The sequence below is a fragment of the Notamacropus eugenii genome, chromosome 5, assembly GCF_028372415.1.
Source record: "Notamacropus eugenii isolate mMacEug1 chromosome 5, mMacEug1.pri_v2, whole genome shotgun sequence".
Taxonomy (NCBI): Eukaryota; Metazoa; Chordata; class Mammalia; order Diprotodontia; family Macropodidae; genus Notamacropus; species Notamacropus eugenii.
The window spans coordinates 562,353-589,621 of NC_092876.1; the positions used below are offsets into that span (position 1 = coordinate 562,353).

Sequence of the window (27,269 nt, forward strand, 5' to 3'; positions counted from 1 at the left end):
ATAAGGAGGTAATTCTAAGAATCAAGATTGCTTTGGAAAAAGATGCAAGGGGAAACTATCTCATGAAAATAGGACATGAACGGGAGAAAACTAGAGGATAGGGTGAGCGAGAGACTTTAGAAGGGGATCTAGATTATGACTGGGGGTGAATAGGTAAGGAAGAGACTTTTAGAGGTTTGGTTAAAATTAGGAATCTGTCCTGGATAAGGGGAGAAGATGAGGCAACCCAATAAGGTAAACTGAGGAGGAAAATAGTGAGTGAAAGTAACCTGGATTGTAATTCCCAAGGTGTAACTATAACTGAATGTAAATGAGGAAAACCTAGTAAAACTCCCTTAGAGAATGAAAGAGCCAAGGACGTGAAAGGACATAATGAACAAAAATCTAAGAGAAGGAGATTGAGCAGTTCCAGATATTATAGTGTATAAGGCAATAATTGCACAAACAAGAGAAAGAGAGGATCACAGGAGGGAAAAGAGATTATTCTGATTCCATGAACTAGAAGAGGTTTTGCACTTGGCATGTGCAATATAGTCCAAATGACAAGAGGAACAAGTCATCTTTTGTCTTTCTCATTCTGGTCTCACTCCTCCGCCCTCCCTTCCCTCCCCCTGATAACAAAGCCAAGGTGGCCTTCTGTTTAGCTCGGATTTTTCTGTATACTGAGTATCTTAATTCTTCTCTGCCTTCTGAAGGTGTGGGGAGGGAAGGAATGGAGGGATCGGGAGAATTTCGATCCAAAAGGAAAAGTAGAAAGAACAAATCCCTTTTTCTTTTCCACATTGGGGTTGGAGAGGCACAGGGATTGGGCAAAGGATCCTGAGGAACTGTCCTAGGACTGGCTTGTTTCTGGTGGTTCTTTTTTTTCTTTTTCTCTCTTTGAATTAATTTGAAACTTCAACATAAAAAGAAGGAAAAATGGAGAATATAAAGCATACTCGACTGAAATCAATGCATTTCCATTTTCATTTATGGAACAGTACACATTATATTGAAAGCTGTCAGGCGTTTCTTTCCTAACCTGTAGGTTTTCATTTTTCCCATTGCCGTGCACTTTTTACTTTCTTCTCTCTGGCACCATATTGACCACACATCCATCCATCCACAGGGAACATCGGTATTTGTAGATATGTATAAACTTACACAGATACAGTCAAACTTATCTCTAGTACACTACTTTCCTTGTTGCCACTTCACTTCTGTTTCTCTGAAGGTGAACAGCATTTTAGTTCATTTGTGCAAATATTTCGACGACTCTAAATGAACCAGCTCATCACATACTGCAGTATACCAACCCAATGGCAGTCCATCTGAGAAAGTGAGCAGAAAAGTTTTTCCCAAGGGTCTGGTATGTTTTCAGGGAAAGGTGACCCTCGACCTTGCAAGGGTCTCACTCTTGCCCAGCATTCTGTTCCAGCCGCCAACCCCTAGGGCAGCCCTGGGTCCCTGGCCGCGCCTCCCTCTCCTCTTTAGTTGAGCTCAGTTCCCTGTAGCTGGAAGAGTTCCAAGACCCTCAGCTGCTAGTTGCTTTCCCCCTGAACGGAAGGTGAACTGTTCTCCTTAGTAGGATAAAGAAAAAAGAAGGCGTGGTGAGAAGATGTCAGAGAGGTCCCTGAGAGCGCCTGCAGGGGCTAGGGTGTCGGTGGCACTCCTGCGACTCAGATTTTTCTTCTCTGGGCCTGCCACCACGTGTGGGGTCCCGAAGACTGGAGGTGGTTCAGCCGCCCAACAGCTGATAACTCAAACCGGGTCCCCTTCTACGATTTTTCTGAGCCACGTACAGTTCCACGCTCCACTTCTACGGACTCCTCAAGTCTTCGTCCTATCCCACCCCCACCCTCCCCCCCACACACACACAGATTTCAGACTCAGGGGAGCTGTCAGGGGATTCCGAGAGGCCGAGGCCCTTGGAGGGGCAAGCCCTGCCACCGCTCAGCCGGCCCCGCAATCCGAGGAACAGGACTCCAGGTGTCTACTCCCCACATCCTTTAAGAGCCACACCCACAGCATCTAAACTAGACTTGGCAGCCCCGCCTCCTCAGCTCCAAAGCCAGCCCAGCTAAGTGAGGTCAGACCCTCTTAGCGCACCCTAACTGCTTCCTGATCGTGGGACTGTGGCAGGATAGGAAGAGGGTCTCGGCTGCCGTGCAGTCCTCTAACACCCCACCCCGTGGCTTTGAGGCACCGGCACCCAGATAGGAACCATTACATGGGGAAGTGCTACAGAACAAGGAAGACCCGATGGGGCGGCAGTTTTGCAGGTCCCTTTGGAATAGGTAAGAGCCGCTGGGCAAACACAACCCCCACGCACCCCTGCCAGCCCTTCCTAACAATTCACCTCTTTCTCGGGCTGGGAGAAACCAGAAACCTCTCCCTCGCCTGCCCTGGTCGCTCTCTGTCTTCCAGCAAATGCTCAGCTTTATCTGGAATAGTGAGAGGACTGAAAGCTGCAAAGGCTACGGGTTGGTGGAGGCACTGGAAGTATCCCATGGTCCTCCTGGGAAGAGATTCCAGGGTGCAGGTGCACAGTTTTTTGCCCCACTCCTTTAGAAACACAGTTACCCTCTCAAACCGCTTTCCATCCAAATTGGGTCAGACATCTTTCAGCTCTTCCTTCCTTCTTTCTTTCCTTCTTTCTTTCCTTCTTTCCTTCCTTCCTTCCCTAGCCTACACAAAGTGCTCATGGAATTGGAAATGAAAAACGCCAACATCCAAACACACGCAAAAGTTTAAAAAACACGAACAATTGTCCCGGTTTTTTTTTTTTTTTACATAACATGATTGTCCAGGGTATCAACATTTCTGTAACTACCAAATTTGAGGCTTATAATAAGCTGATCAGATTTCTAATTCCTAATATAAAGTAACCCAAGGTCTACTTAAGATAAATGAAATAGGCAAGAGGAGGAGGAGTTAGCTTCCACAGTGGCTTTACACTACTGAAGGAAAGTGTTAAATAATTTTGAGGATGGAGTTATGGAAGATACGGAGCTGTGACTGCATGAGTGGGAGATCTGGTTTTAATTCTAGTCCCTTCCCCTGAATTATTTCCTATCTATCCTGTATGTAACTTGCTTTGTATGTATTTGTTTGCATGTTGTTTCTCCCATTAGATTGAGAGCTTCTTGGGAGCAAGACTGACCTCTGCCTCTTCCTGCATGCCCAGGGTGCAGCTCAGTTCCTGAAACATGGTAGGCACCTAGGAAATCTTTATTAATTGATTGAAAATCACCTCCATTGCATTTCTGCAATTATCTGTATCAGTGCTGTATCATTATCCAAGAGAATTGTTTGAGTCACAGAGAGGTCTAGTGACTTAGCCATGATCACACAGCCTGAAGCACAACTTGGACCCAGATATTGGGATGTAGGGTGTGTTCAGGGAGGACAAGTACCTTTGGTGCGATGGCTGCTGAACCTCTTTCAGGGCTTGTTCCACCTTTGTTGTCCACCTGTTCCACCTAACTCTCACCTTTGGCTCTAAGAAGCTGCAGCATGCACAGCAGCAACACCCCAGTAAACCATTTCAACAGACAGGCCAAACCAGGTAGAGGGTAACAAAGTGGTCTCAAGCCATTGTTGAGTTGGGGGTGTCTACCCCAAGCATGTGAAGACTTCCTCTGGTGGAATGAATGGATGAAAACAATTTGTTCCAACAGCCATAAAGGTAGATGAAGCAGGTGGTGTGGAGCGCTTAGACCTTGGTTAGATACTGACGACGCCAAAGTCATCCACTGCATCCTGAGACATTGCTAGCCATCTTGTCTCTGTGCTGCCATTGGACTATGATGACTCTGGAGGATAGTGAAGCTGACGAATACATGCAACTCTGCCTCACTTAAATTCAATTTACGCACAAATCAAAAAACATCACCCACACTATTTCACTATTATGCCAATGTCCTGTGGTGACAGGCAAGTGATGAAGGAGCAGGTGTGGATACACTGGGAGCTATAGTCGCAACCCTGTACACAGGCGGCCCAAGCCATAGGGTCGTTTGTCACTGGAAGCAGCAGTGGGACTCAGCAGCCCCCTGTCTGGGAAGCCCTTTAAGGATCACATTGCTCACCTCCTCATGTGAGGAAGGGGGCTAGAAAAGGTGCCCTAAACATTGCCTGCTTACCCCACCCTGGCCTGATTATGGTGGCAGGAGAGGAATCCCACTATGCAGTACAAACACAAAAAAAATGTACGAAAACTTCTGCAAAGATCATTCTACTCACCATCAATCAGCAAGTGGAATGTGCAAACTAGGAGACAACACAAAATCCAGGAGACCTGAGAGAAGAACTGCTTTCATTGTAAGAGAACTCAACAGGTATCACATCCAAATAGCAGCTCTGAGTAAAACAAGATTGGCAAATGAAGGCCAGCTTACTGAAGTTGGAGCTGGATACACATTTTTCTGGAGTGGGTGCAGTGAAGCGGAGTGCTATGAAGCTGGACTGGGTTTTACAATCAAAATTAATCTAATCAACAAGCTGGTATGCCTGCCAAAAGGAGTGAATGATAGGCTTATGACAAAGTGACTTCCACTCATAGGAAAATGCCATGTCACCATCATCAGTGCCTATGCTCTCACCATGACAAACCCTAATGAAGTCAAAGAAAAATTTTATGAAGACCTACAGGCCCTTATCACCAATATGCCAAAAGAGGACTAACATAATTTTGGGCGACTTTAATGCTAGAGTAGGTTCAGACTACCAGACTTGGCAGAGAGTCCTAGGGAGGAATGGGGTTGGAAAGAGCAACAGCAATGGTCATTTCCTGCTGAAGAATCCTGCATCACATGACCTTCTCATCACCAACACTGTCTTCTGTTTAGCTAAACGCAATAAAACTTCATGGATGCATCCTCGCAGCAAACATTGGCATCTAATAGACTGTGTGATTATAAGAAGAGACATAGAAGATGTAAAAGTGACAAAGGCAATGTGTGGTGCAGAGTGCTGGACTGATCACAGACTTATCCTTTCCAAGCTAAATATTTGCATTCATCAAAAGTCCTGCCCCCAAGGCAAAATGACTACCAGAAGAATTGATGTCAAATTAAAGCTCTTCTCTAAGTGTGAGAAGTAAGTTTGTTGCTAACTTGGAGGGAAAGTTGAGCCAACAAACAGTTGGCAACAGTGGAGCAAAAAATGAATGGGCAGCTTTCAGAGATTTCGTGTTCAGCACTGCATTTGCTCATCTGGGTCAGAACACTCACAAACACCATGACTGGCTTGATGAAAATGATGGGGAAATTCAGAAACTGCTAAATGAACAATGAGAACTCCACAAGATTTACCAGCAGGATAGTTCAACCACCTCTAAGAAGGCAGTATTTAATTCCATCAAAAACAGAGCACAAATGAAGCTTACAAAGGTGCAGGATTCATGGCTCAGTAAGAAGTCAGATGAAATTCAGTTTTATGCTGATAGTAACAACCCAAAGCATTTTTATGATTCCCTGGGAGGTATTTATGGACCAAAAACCTGTGGGTGCATCAGTGCTGATGGAGCCACATTGATTAGTGATAAGGACACGATCCTAGAGAGATGGGCTGAACACTTCCATGGTGTTCTCAACAGACCATCACCAATCAATGCAGAGGCCATTGACCATTTATCTCAGGTTGAAGACAATCCCTCAGTAGCTGAAATTCACATTGAAAAAGAGGTTTTCAAGGCCATTAGGCTCCTTTCATGTGGCAAAGCACCTGGTGCTGATTTCAGTCCAGCTGTGATTTACAAGGTAGGGGGTCCATTACTCATACAAAAGCTGACTGAAATTTCCCAGGTTATATGACAAGAGGAGGTTATCCCCCAGGAGTTCAAGGATGCCTCCATTGTCCATATCTATAAAGGTAAAGGGAATAGATTGTATTACGACAATCACAGGGAGAGCTCTCTCTTAGTCATTGTTGGCAAAATTCTTCCTAGAGTCTTCCTTAATAGGCTGATCCTTCAATTGGAAAAAGGTCATATACCTGATAACCTCTGTGGCTTCAGAAAGGGCCAAAGAACAGTTGATATGGTGTTTACTGCCTGACAACTCCAGGACAAATGCCAGGAGCAGAACAGAGGTCTGTACACAACATCTGTAGATCTGACCAAGGCCTTTGACACTGTTACTCATGAGGACTTACAGAAAAACATGTCAAAATTTTGTTTCCCAGAGACTTTCATAAATGTTGTATGTCAATTTCATGATGGCATGTTTGCCCGCGTTCTGGATAATGGATAATGCTCCTGTGCCTTCCCAGTCACCAATGGAGTGAAACAGGGCTGTGTGCTTGCTCCCATGCTTTTTAGCATAATGTTTTCAGCCATGTTGTCAGAGACTTTCAATGAGGATGAACATGGCATCAAATTCAACTACCATACTGATAGTCTTTCTCTCCTATGCTCCTTCCTTAGGTGTCTAAGATCAGAAGGCTAAGTAATTGGATCTTTCCATATTTAAATGGAAAACTCTGCCTCTCAAACCTGTCTCTGTCCTCTACCCTGGTCTACACTTAGGGCACTTGACTGTGTAACATTGTCCACAGAGTTAATGACGGGAAGAAACATTGAAATACCTTCCATTCAGTGGAAATGTCTCCCATGTCCCTTGTAAGGTTCTAGGCCTGATATAGTGCCATCCTGTTTGCACTTTGGCTGGGAAAACTTTAGCAGAAGCTAAATATTTCTCCCTTTTTTTAACTGTCAACTTGTGTATTTTGGATCTACTGTCTAGTTAAATCAAGAAAGCAAATATTTCTTCAGAAAAAGTAGACCCTTTAGGATAGGAAGCTTCATATGTCTTGTTCTAGAGAATTTGAGAGGATCTACAATTATTTAGAGAGACTTTTGCTGGTTTCTATGACAATTTCCTACTTCCTTGATTTTCTGCATTGCAAGAAGTTGACAAGGGCTCCCTAAAACTCAAAATCTAGCTCTTACTGAGATGCCCCAGTTCAAGAATGTCAACTGATCCTCCTTAATCTCCCTTAATTCCTGACCCAGACTTACCTTTCTGGGGAATTTGGTTTCATTCCTTGGACTGAGAAACTTCCAACTGTTCTGACGCACTGTGAGGGTAGTAGTTGTATTGAGGGAGACTAAGCAAGAGCATTATATATGATATCCTCTCCAGTGGATGGTATAAAATGTCTAAGGATTGGATTCCCACCATTTAACATAGGATTCACACTTAATGTTCAAGGTCTTACAACAAGTAAACACCTGAATTCAGAGTCATTTTTTCCACCTTGACAAAAATTAGGCATTTGTGTGGGGGAAAGAACAGAAAGACAAAGAGAGGTAGCCAGGTCATGTTGCCAACACCAGGAGAGCACATAGCTACGATATAGCTTCATGACCTATCCTAGGAGTTCCCACATTGCTGAGGAATTTATACTTGTCCTAAAAAATTTACCTGTTTATCTGTAGGTCAAAAATGTGTCAAGTATGAGAGCTATATGGAATGACTATGAATTGATGACATGAAGCAATGTGAATGAGTTCAAATATGTATATGCATATATATATGTATGTATGTATATATGTATGTATGTATGTATGTATGTGTGTGTATGCGTTGTCGACCTGAAAGTTTGGCTAAGAAAAGGGAACAGGCTAAAGGTATACAGTGTATTCCCTTAAAATTAAGGATTACGTGATCACGGACCCAGAGTTGAAATTTAAAATACACTTTACCATGAGAAAGGAACTATTTTAGTTGAACAAGTTGTAAATTTAGTGAGACAAGACAATTAAAGTCGTGTCAGTTGGAATTTATGATTCCAGGATGTGTGAATTTCCTCTATATAGCATATGTCTCTGTGACACAAGATACGAAAAAATCCCACCACTCTGGTTGCAGGCATCCTGTCATAAACACTTCTTTGAAGTTGCTGACACAGAAAAGGACACTTTTAAAGCAAAGCAGTCTGATAGATTAGTTCAGGTTTGGGTCCTTATTAAAGTTCAAAATTTATATTAAATGATTATCCTTATATGTATATATGTATATACAAATATATGTTATACAGATAGTCATAAACATGTTCAGTGTCCCAAATCTGGGCAGGGATTGATCCATGAAAGTCTGGACATTCTGTTACATTTCACTTTGTCCTTTCCCTAAAAACCATTTTTATCCCATTAAAACATCTGACTTTCTTCCTCCAAAGTCATGTATTCCCTGCAATATGACTTGATTCAATGAATCTCTTCATTATAATTCCTGCAGCGCCACAATCACAGACTTGGTTGTCTTGTGAAGACAAACTGTGTCCTTTTGGACAATTAAAAAAGTAACAAGGCACAACCCAGAAATAGATAAATTTGCCCTTCATTAGATTCAGCTCTCTTGGGAATAAAGTACATCCAAGCCATCAAAGGGTCTTGGAAGAAGAACAGGACGAGCAATATCCTTTTCTTTATTTCATTTCCAAGGAAGAACGTGCTAACCACACACTGGAGTCAGCAGTCACTGCTTCCCTCTAAACTTAGCTGTTGTTTTAAGTACTCAGGGAAACTGAGCTCCACATCACAATGGGGCTTATCCAAGGGACAGTTTTCTCCCACTTCTATTCAAAAGACGATATCTCTTTCAAGGGATTGTCGAAGTTGACCTAAAAAGAATAAGGGGAATATATTACCAGATTAAGATGTTAGGGCTAGAAAAGGGCCAGGATTATCGGTCCTATTGGGCATATGGAGGGTTTTGATCACCACATCATCATCATCATAAGTAATGATAACAGCAGCTAGCTTTTATAGAGCATTTTAAAGTTTGCAAAGCCCTTTAGGGTAAGTGTAAAGTGTAAGAAGACTGGAAAGTTTGAAATAGTCCAAGTTCTCAAGAGTTTTAAATGAAAAAGGATTTTATATTTCATCCTGGAGATAATACTCTTTTATTACTGGAGTTTATAAAATATGTTGTTGTTCAGTCATTTCAGTCATGTCCAACTCTTTGGGATCCCGTTTGGGGTTCTCTTGGCAATGATACTCAACTAGTTTGTCATGTTCTTCTCCAGCTCATCTTACAATGAGGAAACTGAGCCAAACAGGGTTAAATGACTTGCCCAGGGTCACACAGCTAAAAAGCATCATGAGCTCTATCCACTGTTCCCCCTAGCTCCACCTCATGAAATATAGAGGCTCCAAACCACAACCACAACCACCACAACAAAAATAGACTGGAGTGGAAGAGGAACCACACTTGTCAACTGTGGTTTCAGGGAGAGGTTTTTTTTTATTATTATTATTGCAGGGAGTAAAGAAGGCTGCAAAACACAAAATATAAAACTTCAAATAAAAATTTAAAATCTCTTACATGAACAAAATGAATGTAATTATACTGAAAAGAAAAACTGTCATTCGAAATAAATTTTCACATAAACATCCCTATAAATAGATTTCCAAGACAGACAATACACTGAATGAATAAATAGTTATTAAGCATCTGCTATGCTCCAGGCACTGGGGCTACATATAGAAAAGGCACAAACTGTCCCTATTCTCAAGAATCTTCGATTCTAATAGACACAAGTAGGTCATTCTATGTCTAGCCCTAGAAATGACCCTAACCCTAATGTAGTGATGTAATGGTTAGAGTGGGTTCAAGTCCTAACACTAGCACCTAGTGGCTCCATGACTATAGAAAAGTCATTTAAGCTTTTGGTGTCGGAGATAATACTAGAAATTGCAGAACACGGGCCAGTTGCACTGGTAGAGGGCACTTCCTCAGCAGGAGTGCCTTACAACAATGTACTGACAGGTTGAAAGTGAAGAAGATGAAGAATTCTTTCCTAAAAGGTAAGAGGAGCAAATGTTGTATTTTCAAAAGAAGAAATGCATATGATGATCCCATATCATGGGTAACTCAAATTGTGGAGCTCCAGCCTGCATTATGACACCCATGTTTTCTTTTTAAATATATGTAGGAAAGGACAAAACCTCATGATTTCCAACTATGACTGTGCCTCTCCAGCTCTTCTGGGTAGTACTAGAAAAGGAGAAATATGACTAACTGTTTCTCCACAGACGTGGACTAGGGAAGAATAGTCTGGATACAAAACCCTTTCTATGTAGTGTCTCCAGGCCAGACTCAGCCCTGACATGGGCTTCCCAATGCCCAGGCAGAAAATCTCAGGATTCTTCTCAATCCCTTCACTAGAGCAGTTCTCTTCCCCCTAAGCCCCCATGCTTTCTCCTGATCACAGAGGCATTCTGTGCCTTTCAACCCAAATCCTAAAACTACCTCTAGAACGTGCACAATTGCTGCCCACACACTTGTAGAATTTCAGTTCCTGTTCCTCTCCTCTGGGGATGCCAACACATCCCTTCTGTTAATCCAGGAAATAGAAAGTGGCTCTTGAGGAACTTCAGAAGCAGATCTTGAGGCACAACTTAAGCCATTAGAAGTTTCTGAAAGGATTAAAGTGTTTAATGAAAATGATGGAAAGCCTCCTTTCCTCCCTTTAGAGTGAGTGAGTCTTTGAACAACTGGGGAAAAAAATCTAAAGAGGCTGTAATCCTGTAGACAAAAGGGAACGCAAGAGCGCTCAATTTTGGGACTAGGAGAGCTAGGAGTCAGATTTCAGAGAGGTGTCGCTAATCAAAAGTTTCTCCAAAGACCTGAAAAGATGCTTGGCAGCTTTATCATCAGTGGCTCCATTAGATGAATTCCCCAAAGATCTCTATACAAAATGACATCTTCATTTCCTTCACTCCAATCTTATCTTGAACTAGCTGGCCCAGTTGGCTGTGTAGTCTCCTTAGAGCAGACTCAAGGATACTCAGGTCAATTCCAGAACATGCAGTCCTGCTCAGAAAGTCAAATTACAGAGTGGAAGCAGTAGGCAAGATACGTGGGAAACATGAGGTCTCCGGGTTCCAGGTATGGTGGTAAGTGAATAAAGAAGAAAACAATTACCCGTGTGTAGGAGAGACACAGAGAAAAAGGGATGTGAGGAACTCCCCTCACAAGCTTTGCTTACTGCTTAATTCTGAGAAGGATTTCTCTTTTTAGATGTCATGAGTACAGGAATGTCTATGCTATTTGTTTGGAGAATTTAAATTTTCCTTAGCTCAAAATTCAGCTCTTTCCAATTTTCGTAAGAAATATGAAAAACGGGAGGGTGGAGAAAAGGTGGGACTCACCTGAGCCCTCCCCCAAAATCCTCTGAACAATTTTTAATGAGGCTTCAAAACAAATTCTGGAATGGCACAAAAGGATGAGGTGAAACAATCTTCCAGAATAAGACAACTTGGAAGGTTGGCAGAGAAGGTCCACTATAGCAGGGTGAGAATGGAACATGGTCCAGTACAAGGCACACCCCAACAGCCCAACAGCGGGCCTTTGTGGTAACTGAGTCAGTAGTGGAACTGGTGGTTTCCAGACCTCTCAACCTACAGATGATAAGGGATGAAACACCTGGTCAGAAGGAGATTACAGGGGTCCCGTTGTTAACACTGGGCACAGGACTCTGTTGCATTGCTCATATTTGAGTCTAGGTTGCAGTACTGGTTCTCAGTTCCAGGGCAGGGAGGAGCACTGGCACACCAGAGCTTGTGAGCACAAGGGAGATGGGACCACGGTCATAGTTCCAGAGCAGAAGAGTGCTTGTCATCACTGAAAGACAAGAGCAACAGCCAGGAAAGTAGTAAACACACCTCTCCTTAGATCATACCACCTTATAAGAACCAGAAACTTACAGGTCCACACAAGAGCTGAAACCTGAAGCTTGGAACAGTGCCCACTCCAGTCAGAAGCAGAGCCTCACTTAAGCAGAGAGCTAAGTCAAGAAGCTTTGATCCAGCAATACCACTACTAGGTCTGTATCCGAAACAGATGAAAATAAAACAAAACAGAAAAGGACCTATCTGTACAAAAATATTTATAACAGATGTTTGGTGGTGGCAAAGAATTGGAAATTGGAGGGATGACCATCAATTGGGGAATGGCTGAACAAGTTGTTGTTTATAATTGTGATGGAATCCTATTGTGTTGTAAGAACTGATGAGCAGGATGTTCTCAGAAACTGCGAACTGATGCAAAGTGAAATTAACAGGAACAGCAAAACACTGTATACAATAACGGCAATACTTCATAATGAACACCTGTGAGTGTCTTAGCTGTCTACACTGATCCACCGAGTTCTGAAGGACTTAGGACGAAAAATGCCCTTCACCTCCAGAGAAAGAACTGATGAGTCAGAATTCAGACCAAAGCATGCCTTTTATTTACTTCCTGTATTTTTCTTGGGACTTTTTGTCTGTGTTTTCCTTTACAACATGACTGACATGGAAGTAGGTTCTGCCTGACTGAATATGCATTTCCCCTATCAGATGGCTGGCCTTCTCAATGAGGTAGGGAGGGTAGGGAGGGCAGGAGAAAATTTAAAGCTCAAAAATTTTAGAGAACAAATGTTAGAGATTGTTTTTGCATATCACTAGGGAAAATAAAATACTAACTAAAAGTTACAAAATTGTCAACAAAAAGAAATATGAGAAACAGTGAAAACTTGTAATTTGGCCTTCCTTCAAGGAACCATTCAGAGTAACCTGACAAGCAGAAGGACCCTCTTTTCATATGCAATAGTGATATTACAGGGGAAGAAAGGTGGGAGATGGTCTTGAATGTTGTCAAGATTTTTTTATAAGGCAAACTCCTCAGCTAAGAGTAAAGGGGCAGGAGCCAGGAGGAACCAGGGAAAGGTTAAGAAGGGATGAGATAACTGACATTTCTCTAACATTTGAAGATGGACAGAGTGCTTTGTCGATACTGTCATGTGATATGTGAATGAACTTTGTGAACCTCAAGGCACTATACAAGTGGTTCAGTATAGTACAGGGGATAGGCCCCTGTGCTTGCAGTAAAAAGACCAGGGTTCAAATCTCAATCTAGATACCTACAGGCTGTGTTACTGTGGGAAAGTCACTTAAGCTATCTGTGCCTCAGTGTCTTCATTTGTAATATTCAGGGGTTGAATCTGAGGGCCTTTAAGATCGCTTTAAGCTCTAAATCTCTGATATTATGATCTTATAAAGAGCAGTTATTAGAAGGAGCAAAGACAGTTTAATTCTGTGACTTCCTGCCAGGTCTTTGGAGCTTCATCCAGTTAGAATATGGGGCCAGATGGACTGTGGGCCAACCGCAGGATGACTGTTCTTGGGACTGAGTCCTTTCCAGCACGTCTTTTCAAGAAATTACTCCTTCCTGTGGATATGATCTATTCTTTATCAGATATTTAGAGGCCAGTCTCGTCATGGGAGTTCCTGCAAACTGAACAAAAGGTCCTTGAACCTCACAGACTAGGGTGGCTGAATACATGGGGTGGCTCCTGCCCCTTTACTCTTAGCTGAGGAGTTTGCCTTATAAAAAAATCTCGACAACATTCAAGACCATCTCCCACTCTCCTTTCCCTGTAATATCACTATTGCACGGGACGAGAGGGTCCTTCTGCTTGTCAGGTTACTCTGAATGGTTCCTTGAAGGAAGGCCAAATTACAAATTCTCATCTTCCTTCTGGTGAACATGCATCTTCTTGAAAACAACTTCCTGAAGAAGATTCCCTACTTGGGAAAAGCATAAGAAGATAGAGTTCTCAGGTTGATGGCTTCACATTTTGACATCTCATCTCTTGGCTTCCTCATTAGTACTTCCCCAGATGGACCAATGCCCCTCTCATTGAATTTAGAGGCTCCCTTTCTCTCAGATTTACATGTATTCACAACTCTTTGGGTATCTCTTCATTTTCAGCATGGACTGTCTACTTTACGGTTTCCCTTCCCAAATGGAATACATCCTTAGAATTCCTCATTTGTTTATGACAAGACTTCCACTTGTGTCCTATGTCCTTCTCCTCTTGTATGTCAGGCCTCCCTTGACCATCTGTCCTTCACGAGCTTCCCTTAGGAAGCCCAAGTGATGCCAGTAGGTTATGTTTCATGCTGAACCCTGTCAGTAAGGTATGCTGAAATGACTGAGCTGATACATTGGCTCCATCAGGTGCCCTTCCTTTTACTTCTGATGTAGGGATTCCCTAAAGAGGCCAATTCTCTCTGTCCTACTAGGTTTCACCACCTTGCAAACTCTTTAACCCCAAGACTAAGGTTCGACACTCAGGCCCTGGCTATCTGAAGGTGAACGTCCTGTCCTAGAGAAGCCACTGCTCTTGGGCCTCCTCAGCCACAGGCTAATGGGCTTCCCACCTCTAACTTACTAAATCCATCTTCTAGCCCTGGACCACAGGAAGAGAACAAGCAGGAACAGTACTTACTATCAGGATGACCCCAAGGATCCAGAACAGCTAGAAGGTTTTGTGACCTGTGAAAGAATTGCACAGTGACTTGGTTTCCTACTGAAATGCCATGGGCCCTCTGTCCCTGATCCTGCTATGATGTCCAGTGAGCTAAATGCCAGTCAGTATATCCAGATAAAGACATTGGGCTCCTTGTGGGAATTCCAAATGCACTTGTTGGCTGATTATTTTATAATTGTAGTCTACTGATACCTAAGTTCCATATCTCTCAAATCACTGGGTCCCTCAATAGCGTCCAAGCACAGGTGAGGCTTTGGAAACAGGACTATTTCAAGGAAAGCACCAATAGCCTAGCAGTGGGGAATAGAGTGGTCCTGTGCTCCTCCTTATCGAAAGGTCATGGAAGAACTGAAGTTGCTCAGACACTGAGGATCGGTTCCTTGGGGTCAGTTCATGAGGGATTTCTTTCTGGAGGATGTTTCCCGATTCCCTGATGTGTATGTGTGTGGGGCAGGGGGGAGTCGCACAGAGGAGGGCCTGGTTTTCTTTTAACTGAGCTGTCCCCATGGAAGTTATTGGAGTGCCCTCCTTCCTGTTAACTCCATCACAGTGAATCCAGGGATGGGAAAGTTGTACCTGAGGATTCCTGAGATTCTCTACTTATGGGAACACCTGTAGGAGGAAGGAGGAAGAGAGTTGTATTCTGGGGACAGGAGACAAGGTTCTAGGCTACTTCCTGCCTGATTCATTCCTACTGTAATCTCCCCAAATTTCTCTTTCTGCACATATCAGAGTCTCCTCATCTCTCTCCATCAAGTGCCCTTTTTAGTTCTGGTGTAGAAATTTCCACATGAGAGGGATGAAGAAAATAGGCTCAGAGTCAGTGTGTGCCAAGATGATCACAGATCCCAGCAGCAATCTAGGTCTTTCATTCGTTCTACCTGCTTCTCTCCCCACCACCCGAAGCCATCATGACATGGTACCAAATGACTAGGTTCCTAGCCTCAGCCCAGGTTCTCCGACCCTCAGCTGAGCACCTCACACCAGCATCCTCTTTGTGTCCACAGTCTTCTCTGCCCCAGGGATCAGCAGCACAGTGCCAAAGAGAGGACTCACTCCCTTTGCAGTGAATATTATTCAGTCAGATGGGTTCAATTCCTCAGCCAAATGCAGCCTCCCCTGGAGCACCCATGACTGGGCCATAGCCCAGTTGTTGAACAGGCCTCTTCAGCATCAGCCAGATCCCAGGAGTCATCCCACACTGTGCCCCAAGAGCCTTCATACCAGACCTCCGCACACTCTGAACACTTGTCTCCTTCTTGGACTCAAAGCTTGCTAGAAAAGCAAAAGCAATAGAGGGGAGGGCATGGGGAGGAGAATGCAATCCGAGGTCCACACTCATGGGGAGGGAAAAGATCATAAGAGAATAGAAGTAATGGGGGACAGGATAGGATGGAGGGAAATATAGCTAGTCCTATACAACACAACTAGTATGGAAATCATTTGCAAAACTACACAGATTTGGCCTATATTGAATTGCTTGTCCTCCAAAGGGAAGGGGTGGAGAGGGAGGGAGCTAAAAAAGTTGGAACGCAAAGTGTTAGGATCAACTGTAATGTTCTTACCACTAGGAAATAAGAAATACAGGTTAAGGGGTAAAGAAAGCTATCTGGCCCTACAGGACAAAAGAGAAGATGGAGACAAGGGTAGAGAGGGAGGATAAAAGAGAGAGCAGATTGGTCACAGGGGCAATTAGAATGCTTGGGTTTGGGGGGGGAGGGGATAAAAGGGAAGAAAATTTGTAACCCAAAACTTTGTGAAAATAAATGTTAAAAGTTAAATAAAAAAAAGAAAAAAAAGAAAAAAAAAAGCAAAGCAAAAGCACTGCTTGTTCCACTTTCAACAGGAAAAGAAGTTCCCTAACCCCTGAATCCCAAGTGAGAGGAGAAGCCACGGGCTGTCACTGTATCCAGAAGACATGTTCATTGCCTGGGCCTGCTGACTTTGGTCATTTGGAATAAGAACGTGTGTCAAAGGCACAGCCTGTTTCCTTCTTTGGCAGCCATTAGATCAAAAGGGGTGTGGGGATATGTATCTTCAGCACTGAGAAGCTGCTTTGCATCTGAGAGGAATCCTCTCTACCTCTGGTGTCTGATCCAGATCCTCTCCAACCAAACCTCCACTTGGTGGGCTGGAGTGGTGATAGCATGTTGCCTCTCTCTGTAGCATCTACAGACCCAAACACCTCTTGGCATCTCTCATCTAGGGTGGAATTAGGCAGTTCCTAGAGGTTAGGTAGTCCTACTTTGGCCATGAGAAGATAACCTAGACCCTACTTTGGTGGTTTGAATCTCTATGGAGACAGCCATAAAGTGACCTCCAGCTTATTTTACCTCTCTGAGCCTCTGTTTGTTCACATGCGAAATGAGCAAGTTCTACCACATGAATTCCAAGATATTTTCCTTATTCATTCTTATCCCAAATTCCAGTGAAAATAGATGTTCTGCTATTAATGACCAGTTGCAACATTTCTCTGATCAATTAAACAATTAGCCCTTATACCCATAAAACCTAGAAACTTTCAATCTTTGTGCCTCCCTAAATTTAAATGAGCACAAGGTTATTGACTATTCTATTTATTAATTGTGTAACAAAAATGAAAGAAAAGCATAAATAATTATTTATAATATAATCATCTATGAAAAAAACAAAGGTGAAGTCACCTTTCAGCATCATTACAGCTGCTGACTTCTCAATTCCGCAAAGACAGTCCCACCATTCTCTTCTCTCAGTACATCAAATGAAGGCCCTTCTCTAGAATTTTCTTCATATGTCCTTGCAAGAAAAGCAATAAACCCAATCCTGTCAGGAAAGAACTTCCTTTAGTTCTTTTACTTATTCCTTTCTTCAGCCATCACATTAACAGTTTCTTCTGCATGACAAGCTTTCAATCTTCTCTCAGATTTCCCCTAGAATGAGAAGTTAACCTATCACTCTAAGATTCCGTTGCCTCTTAAACATACAGTAACAATTCCTGTATTCTTTGGGGAAGAAGCTATTGAAGCTGCTGTTACATATCATCCTAGATAGTTTCCTCTTTCGTTCTTTCTATCGGCTTATACTAACTGAAACTGAACTTTCTCCTGAAGACATTATATCCCTTGCATCACGCTACTTAAAGGAACTAATTTTCACAATGAACAGGCATCTATTTTGTCTCCCTTACACCTCATTCTCCCCACCAGGGAACCAACAAGCAAGAAGAAAAACAAGCTGCCACCAATTTGTGTGGTCAAGCAAAATAAATTGTCACCTCGGTCACATCTGTACATGCACAATCATACACACATCTGTCTCAGTCTGCATCCTGAGGACATCCCTGCTCTGCCCAGAGGTTGGTAGGTTTTATCACGACTCCTACAGGATTTTTCAGAGTTTTCAAAGTTGATGGTCTTTCCACGGTTGTTAGACACATTGTTTTCCTGGTCCTGTATTCTTTTGGTCCCTGACTTTCTGTTGGTCTCCTGTTTTCTCAGCCTCCTTAAATCCTACAACCTCTCTCTCCAAACTGCCTCCATGATGCACAAGAGGAACCATAACAGACACACACAGAACCATCACCATCGTATTCAAGTCAATTTGCTATGGTAGCAGAATTTTGCATTTGAGGTCTAACCGGTGCTATGCTCCCAGTAAGCTGCATGCCATGAAGGCTTTGTGCACTTAAGTTGTGCTCAGGATTGAGGGAAGAGACTTGTACAAATGTTGGAGGCAAAGGGAATTTCTGCTGTGTTTCATGTTCATGTGGCACTTAAGATCCCCTGGGTAGTGTCCAGGTACCCCAGAGGTGCCTCACTGTCCGTGAGACTTCAAAGATCAAGGAGAAAAACTGTGGTTTAGAAGCAGAGACTGACAGCATGGAGACAGAAGCCCCATTTGGCTGAAAGTTTTGCCCTTCAATTCTGTTTCAGAAGAACTTTAAAAATGCGTGTCCTCCACACATACAAAAGTATTTATAGCAGCTCTTTTCGTGGTGGACAAAAACTAGAAATTGAGGGAATGCCTATTAATTGGGGAGTGGCTGAACAATTTGTGGTATATGAATGTAATGGAATACTATTTTGCTATAAGAAATGATGAACAGGCAAACTTCAGAAAAAACCTGGAAAGACTTCTATGAACTGATGCTGAGTGAAATGAGCAGAACCAAGAGAACATCATACCCGATAACAGCCACAATGTGTGAGGACTGTCTGATAGACTTAGTCCTTCACAGCACTGTAAGGACCTAAAGCATTCCCAGATGACTCTTGAGGCAAAATGCCAACCACATCCAGAGCAATAACTGGAATGGGAACACAGAAGCATGTGGACTATTTTCTCTTGTGTTGTGTTTTCCATTGGTTTTTCTCATGGTTTCTCCTATTCGTTTTCATTCTTCTATGCAACATGACTAATAGGAAAATGTGTCTAACAGGAATGGATGTGTAGAACTCATATAAGGTTGCATGATTTCTCAGGGAGGGTGGAGGGAAGGGGAGAAAATTTAAAAGTTATGGAAGTGATGTTTGAAAATTGAAAACAAATTGATTTCAAAAATTTGTAAAATTAAATCTTTTGAAATATGTGTCTCCTCCAGGGGCTCTGAATTTGTAGGATCTCACTTCCCAAACCACTCAGTAAGAAGGAGGATGACCCATTTAGGCTCGAAAGTCATGGTGACTTCTGATTTATTTTCTTCTGTTCTGATGACGTGCTTTACTCTTCCCTTTGCTTTTCTTTGCCTCTGTCAGTTAGAATGGTGAATGTCAAACTACCTGGGCCTGAGTTTAATTTAAAGGTTCCCAGCTGGGAACTAGGTGGGTATGAGAAGAAATTATTGATATTGAATGCCAGGCCTAGAGGCCTGTGGGCTACCCGAGTCTTACCTTACCTCTCGCAGGTCTTTGGCTGGCCAAACCGGATACTCATATGAGAGAAGAGACCTATCAGAGTCGAACAAGGGTTGAGCTTTATTCAGGGTTCTGGTTACAAGTGCAGGGGAATTCTTCCTTAGGAGGGAGCGAAGAATCTCCCAAGGAGGCAAAGATCTTACAATAAGAGATTGGAAGTAGAAGTGTAAGTGGGGAGAGAGGGGGAGGGGAGAGCAGAGAGAGGAAAAGCGGAGCCTTCTGCCCTGTCCACTCCGCGCCCCTCCCGCCTAAGAGCGCTTTCAGGCTTTCCTGATCCTAATTAAGCTCTCCAGCCGCATAGTTTCCACCTGAATACCGTGCTCTTAGATAACAATAGGTGTGCCCAGATCCGGGACAATCTCAAGGGCGGGGAGAGCTCTCTCCCATCACGTTTCTCACGGGAAGAGGCGGAAATACACGAGATAGCTCGGTTCACCTCGATTCCCAGTCGTTTCCTGGGGGGCCTCTTGAGAACTCTAAGATTTAGAAGTTCCCACCTTTACCCGCCTGAGACTATCCACATGGAATTGAGCTTCCATTCCCCAGCAATTGAAAATTGCCCACAAGTTTTCCTGGAGTCAAGTGAGTTCACATAAATGATATTCACCGGGACTTCCCTGATGATCACTGAGTTCCTGAGGGACATATTTCTTATCCTCATGCCCTTGTTCTAATAGTTAGGGTTATTTGTATTATTTAGATTATTGGCTGGGGTAGAGGGTAATGCAGAGAAAACCTGGGTTTGAATCCCAGCTGGACTGCTTACTAGCTATAACCACTTCCAACTCTGCAGCACTTAGTTTCTTCCCTTGATAAATGGGAAGGTTTGACCAACTCTAAATCTCTGCTCCTCCAACCTTGCAAGGCATAGCTGCCAGCAAAACAGAGATTCACTTAGCACAGACTATGCCAAGACATGAGGCAAGCTTGATTTAAGGAACCACAGCTTGTTGACCAGATAGATGTATATGTCAGTGTAGAAAAAGACACAGACACACACACACACACACACACATACACACACATATGTATATATAAGATAGAGAAATAAATATAGGTGATATATGTACATAGATACTGACCTACATATCTCTGTGTCTTCATCTGTCATTTATCTATCTGTATATCTCTCCATTTCTGTCCATTTGAGTCAGAGTCTCCCACTCTTACCCAGGCTGAAAATACAGTGGTCATTTCCAGGCCCAGAGCTAGTGCTAACTGTCACAGCTCTTGCCTTGCTCTCTTTCCAATCTGGGAGAGGTTGCTCTTCCCTACAAGACCAGATGCCATGTTCAGTGTGGAAGGTTGACCTGCCTTAACTCCACTGTCCCAAGCTCAAACAATGCACCAACCCAAGTCTCTTCTGTAGTAGAGATTACAGGTCTGTGCCACTAAGCCTGACCAGACACACATAAAGCAGGCAGGAATATGACCAAGAATGTGACCAGTTGGGAAAGACATTGATCTCACCCCTTAGGTTTAGTTTCCTTCCTCTGCCTTTTCTCCTTCATAGTCATTTACATGAGATCAAAAGACCTGAATTTGAAACTGAGGGTTCCCAAATTCTGCAAGTCTTTAGAAGTTTTCTTGATGCCTCCAAATGGATGCTGATTGCCATTCCAACCTGAACACAGAGATGGACACCTTCTCCCCTCCCCCCAGTTAGATTATTTGAAATTTCACATTACTTCCATCTGTGTGTTCAGTACCAATAAACTGATTGCTGAGCATCCATAAGCACTTCATTGGTTGCTGAGCACATCCTGGTCACTAAGAGAAGCTTAAATTATTAATTTAGTTCCTCCACCTAAGCCTAACTCACTTTCTTTCCAGCTCTCTCTATTTCTCTCTCTCTCTCTCTCTCTCTCTCTCTCTCTCTCTCTCTCTCTCTCTCTCTCTCTCTCTCTCTCTCTCTCTCTCTGTCTCTTTCTCTCTGTGTCTCTCTCTGTCTCGGGACAGTTGAAGAGAAATCAGGAATGAAGGGCACAGTGACTGAAGTCCAGCCCACACCTGGCTCATTTAAGTGATAAAGTATCTAGTATACAATGAAAGTCTAGGGTCCCCCCTCTCCTCTCAAAACAGCACAAACAGTCCCATCCCCTCTCCCAGTTACTCCCAGTTGCAATCTTCCTGAGCTATAATATCAGTAGTGGGAAATGCACCTTCTGATCAAATAGAAATGCATGTTATCACTGTCATACAAGAAGAAATTAAAATAATTAAAATAAATTCCATCATCAGGAAATAAATCAGCTTCTCTAAGGATTTGAAGAAAGGTGTTCTCAACAATGCTGCTTGTATTAGTTTACCTTGTTCCAGCTAACAAGAAATTAAACTTGGCTTCTTCTCAAGAGTTGTTCTGTGCCAATGTCTTGAGCTGGATATATGTCCTGAGATCGTCAGTATCAGGTAAAAGAAGAATGAAGTTGAAAAAATATTCAACATTCTTCTTTATCCCCACCTTTGTTCTAGTATAAAAATATTATGTCACTTGACTCCCTTGCAAAGAAAACCTGCCTCCTTTGGTCCTTTTGTCTTTTTCCCTTGCAACTCCCCAAAAACCTAACTCCACTGATGACCTCCCATTTCCTTCCTCATATCCCAATAACACTCTTCTTCAATGTTTCCATCTATCCTGGCTCCTTCTTTATCACCAATAAACATGCTCAGGTCTCCCTTATCCCAAAAGAAAACCGATTCACTCACTGTTAACTATGTGAAAAAGTTAGTCAGTATTCACTGCCTCCATTCCTTCACCCTCTAATCCCTCCATAGCCTCAACCTCCTACAATCTGGCTTTCATCTCCCCACCACTAAATTGAAAGTGCTGTCCCCGGAAGTCACCTAGAAATTGTGATTGGAAAATTCAAGGGATATTTCTCACTTGTCAGCTTTCTTCATCAGTAAGGTAAGGTAGACAGCACCATCCTTGGAGCCTTCAGTGTTTCTAGGCTAAAATTCAAGTTCTTCTTTTTGGCTATAAAAGTTTAAAATAAAATCTTATCCATTTGGTTTTTATGTATTTTCCCATTAGTCTTTTCCCCAAATACCTTCCCCTTTCAACTTCCTTTTACAGAGAGCAAATCCACATAACAAGCAATAAAAAAAGGAAAAAAAATTAGGAAATCAAACACATTCAAAAAGTTTGACACTGCATGTATAATCATTGATCATATTGATCATTCCCTACCTTGGCAAAGAAGGGAAAGTGACTTCTCCTGTGTCTTTTTGGGAACAGGTTTGGTCATCCTTGTTTTACATGAGATCTTATTGGAAATATCATCAGCATTTCTTCATTGTATACAATGTATATAATATTGCTTCTCTTAATCCTGTTTCACAAAGGACCATTTATTCTACTGAACACTCCTAACATTTGAAAGAGGAAAATGAAGGCATTCTGTGGTCACAGATCTCTTAGTCGTCTCCCTCAAGTCATTGGACAGAGGATCCTATAGCTCTCCTTTTCCCAGCTGCTGAGTAATCCTAGCATACCATTATCTCCCAGCCTAGATTCTCATAGATCTTATATACTGACACCTAAAACGTTCCCCCTTTTTTCTCACAAGGTCATTGCCTGGGTTACAATCTTTCTCTAGTTCATCAATATAATGATACTCCTTCAAAGGTCCTAAATTTAAAATTCCTCAATTTACACAGATCCCATGAACTACTCTTCTACTCCCTCTCAGCTACAACACAAACATGGCCATAACCTTGTTCTTGCCATCACCTATGAGCTTTTCATTTCCATGATCAAGATGATGAATTTCCTTTACTTTCCTTCTCACCCTATGCATGTGTGTGTGTGTGTGTGTGTGTGTGTGTGTGTATTACTAAGCCTTCTCTTCATCCCCACAGTTACCTCTCATCCCACCTTCCAGCAGGATTATCTCAGGTCAGAGCCTCTCCTATGGCTACACTCTCCTCCTTTCTCAATCTTGACTCAATCAATTGTGCCCTATCCTCTGCACTTGAATCCCCTGCTCACTTATCATCCATCACATGTTGCCACATACCAACCTTGGACGACTCCTGCCATTCACCTACTTAAGTTTTACTCACATGCTGCTGAATGGAAATGGAGAGATTCATGGCACTTGTCTCACTACAAATTTATGCCAGCTAAAAATGTTAACTGGTCTCTTACTGAAGCAAGATGATCCTACTCCAACTTTCTAACCCTCACCCTTTCCTGCTCACTTCAGTAGCAAGCTAACCATGTCACCCTCTCCTTCCTTTCTCTACTGGTCTCATGCTTTACTGAAAATCATTGTGGCCATTCTTTGAGAGCTTCTTCTTCCACCGTCATCCTAAAATTAGGAATACAAGGGTAAGGGGAGAAGATAATTTAACCCCACAAAGTCAGCTGAAAAGGGAAATAAATAGTGAGTAAAAATAAGAATGTAAATGAGAAAAACATTACAAAATTCACTTGGAAATTGTAAAAGTCAAGAACATGAAAGGAAATAATGAATAAAACGTGAGGGATAGAGATTGAACAGTGTCACATCTGAAGCTGTTTACTAAGGCAGCAATTGTCAAAACTATCTGGTTCTGGCTCAGAAATAGAAAGGCAGATCAATGGAATTGAGACGATATACAACTGACAGAAGCAAGTCAACACCATAAGTTTGTATTGGACAAGGGTAAAGATCCAAGATTTGGGGAGAGGAATTCATTATTTAGTTAAAATAGTTGTTGGGAAAACTGGAAAGTGGTATGGCAGCAACTTGGTAGAGACCGAGATCTTAGACGGTGTACCACACTGGAAATGTAGACTAGATACAGAGGGAAATTATAGAAGAAAGTTAGAACACAGAAGATATGACCTCTCAGAGTTATGGGTAGGTGAATAATTTAGGAAGAAAGAGGAGATAGAGAACAAAGCTATGTGTAAAGTGTATAATTTTCATGGAAGGAACTTTAAAAAGATTTTGTAAATAATAAGTGTGGCCAAGAGAAGGAAAGCAGAAAATGGAGAAACATAAATTTTATAAACAGTTGATCAGCAATCTCATATGTAAAATATAAACAGAACTTTGTGAAATTTCTAAGAGTAGGAGACATTATTCTATAGATAAATGGACAAAGAACAAGAAGGGATAGTTTAACAAAGAAGATGTTTTTTTGAAGCAACATTTCTAAGGTGGAAATGTGTTTTGCCTGACCTTCCAAGGAGAGTGGGTATCCTATTCTCTGCATTCTGGAAAGGGCAGAGAGAGGATGGCAAAAGGGACAGCATTTGACCCCCTAAATCTCCTTTCTCCTCCTCCACTTTTCGTTTTTCCTCCACCACAAGGATTATTTATCTCCCATTATATTTTACCTCTTGCGTAGAAGAGAAAATTTTGTAATTTGTTTGAAGCGTCAGCTCCATTCTCTCTTTCCCTCAAACCAAACTTCCCTTTGTTCTCTCTGAAGACAATAAGGAATTTGATGAAAGTTCCATATGTGTAACCAAGAATCCCCCGCCCAAAACAAGTAAAAGAGAAAACATAAGAAACAAGAACAACCAAACACCTGCAGGCGCAGCATGGAGGGGAGAGAAGGTGTTTTAAAAAAAAATACCTTGCTTCTTCCACCTCCATTTGGCTCCCCTAAGGTCCTTCTCTGGAGGTGCCTGGTGGGCTGCTTCATTTCCCCACCATTTCTTGAGGTTTTGTTTCCTCATGTTTGTTCAGTTCCCAATTCGCTGCTTTCATGTTCTTTCCTCCTCTACCTTTTTCCTTCAGGAATTTGGATGGTGAGCCATTTGGTCACGACTGGTCTTTTTGACTGCAGCTGAGGCAAAAGAGAATCTGCTCCAGCATGGTAGAGGATCCCTCTAGCTTTCCATTATGTCTTCCTGAAGCAGCACAATCATGCATTCTACATTCTGTTTTCTTTAGGGTGGAGTGTCTCTCATTCACTCTGGATGGCTGTGTATTTCACTCCCAGCTATTGACATATTCTCTATCTGTCTCTCAAAGTCTCTCTGCCTCTCTCACTCTCTCTGTCTCCTTATTGGTCTCCTCCACCACCACCCATCCCCCAGTTCTCTCTCTTATAAAGTTTCTTTTGCTTATGACCACTGCTTGTCCTCAAGGGACCTTCACACTTTCCGAGAAGACCCCTGCTGCTGTTGCCACACACACATCCGCATACCCCCACCCCTGTCCCTCATTCATCTCTAATTCGTACACACTTGTCAAGGTTAGACTATTTTCTGCCCCCTGGTAGCCTGATTGTTCCCAACTCCATTTATCCCTTCGGCATTCTCCAGCTTGGTCTTCCCCTTACCAACACTGGCTTACATCACCGGCTTCAGGTTTTATTTAGACTGATGTGCCCAAGATATTTCTCCTATAGCTTCACTCAGGCAACTACTGCCCTCTCTGGACTTTTCTCTGAATGCCCAATGCTACTCTCTTAGACTAGAATTTTCGAGTCTCTGCTGACTTCAGGTTCTGTTTTCTGGAGTGCTATCCTGGATCCTCTTTGAAGTCCCCCAAGTCTTCTCTCTCCACTCAGGAGTCAGCTAAGCAGCCAGCCAGCTAGTTCCCAGCCTGCTACCCAGCAAGCCAAGGATTGGGCTGACCTCTAGGGTTGTGCACATGGACCAGTATCCATCCAGAATTCCCTAAAGCCTGTCTTCTGTAGTTCAGGAAGAGAATGGAGACCCTGTGGAGATAATGTAGGGAATTCTGGTACCACTCAAAAGCGTAATGGATTGTACTCTATACTTTGCCATTTGCTCTCAAGCTGGCCTTTTGGTGACTTCACTATTCACATATTTCTGCAGAGGGATCTCTCTAGGGATGCTTGGGCTAGCTGAGGCTGGATAGCAGAATTCTTTCTACTGTTCATCTTTATCTCTTATCACAATTCCTTCCACCTGACGGGAACCTTCCATGGGTCACCTGTGACAGAGTATATTTACATGTTGTTACCATTGAAATTGGAGCTTCTCTTCCCTTAAAGAGTAAAGCAGCACTAGGGAACTTGTGAGTCACTGCTAATCAACAAGCAAGCACGAATAGTTGGAGAAAAGAGAAGTCATGAATGCAGAAGTGTGCACCAGCCAGGGTGGGGACTTCATAAATTACAGAGAAGCTGCCAAGACACAATCAAGGGAATAAGAGGAGACAAAAATGCTCCCCAGTAGAAGGATAGTTTTGGTGACCCTGGTCTCAGGGGCGACTCAAGCAGAGATGCAGGTAACGTGAATTGGCTCTATATGCTTGTGGTGCCTGTACAGCAGAAACACCAAGTAGCCTCTGGCAAAGACCATGAATCCCTTAATCACAGCATCAGGAACTGAGAGAATGAGAGCACACGGGGAAGCACAAAATCCAGAAGGAACTAAATGCGAACAGTATCCATAATGCTGTTTCTCAGTGATGTTCCTGATGAGCTTGGGATCCATAATTCCCATAGAAAAAAGGCATTTAGAAGTAGCTGGAAAGTCCATAGGAGACTGGTGGGAAGGATGTACTTTGGGACTTTGGCTTTAAGATCTGTTGAACTTGAGTTGTTCGGGCTGATAATGCTGTCCTGAAAGCCACTCAAGAGGCAGGTCAAGGGGATAGAAAGGCATTGAACAACTCTGGGAGGGTAGAGGGGAATTTTACAGCCAGTGATATCCAGGGAATTCTTCATTGCAATGGCTACCATTTTCTGAGGGACACCCTTTGATAGAAGCACCACTTAGCCAAAGCAAGCTGTGTGAGATTCGTGTCTGTGGGTCTAGGCCTCTGTCTACTGAGAAACATGATGATGAAGACACTGATAAGAAAGGAATTCCCTGTAACTCCAATTCCTGTTTGGGAAAAGAAGAAAATACTCACAATCATGCCTTTTGCCTTTGGAGGAGAAGAATGTCCACGAGAGTCAGATAGACCTACAAGAAAACAGAAACTGATGGTACTTTTTAATGCTGCCTTTGAAATCCAAGAGGAAGAAAATACTGATGATATTTCTTTCAGTCCTTCGTACAGAAATTCTTACAATGATGCTTGCCCCTTAAGGTCTGTCAACAATGGATTGACGTTAGGTATGGGGAGTTGTAATTAGTCAAATATTCAAATAATT

At 42.7% G+C, this 27,269-nt stretch overlaps 1 long non-coding RNA gene and 1 pseudogene across 1 annotated transcript; both read right to left on the minus strand.

The window, feature by feature from the left end:
- Positions 1 to 1,491: 1,491 nt before the first annotated feature.
- On the minus strand, positions 1,492 to 25,027 carry LOC140508123 (uncharacterized). Its single transcript, XR_011968305.1, has 6 exons — positions 24,768 to 25,027; positions 22,081 to 22,173; positions 21,506 to 21,586; positions 16,968 to 17,106; positions 14,263 to 14,309; positions 1,492 to 1,559 (listed from the first exon to the last, which is right to left on the minus strand). It is a non-coding gene; the product is annotated as an uncharacterized lncRNA (long non-coding RNA).
- Positions 25,028 to 26,114: 1,087 nt separating this feature from the next.
- On the minus strand, positions 26,115 to 27,031 carry LOC140504137 (vomeronasal type-1 receptor 1-like; annotated as a pseudogene).
- Positions 27,032 to 27,269: the final 238 nt, after the last annotated feature.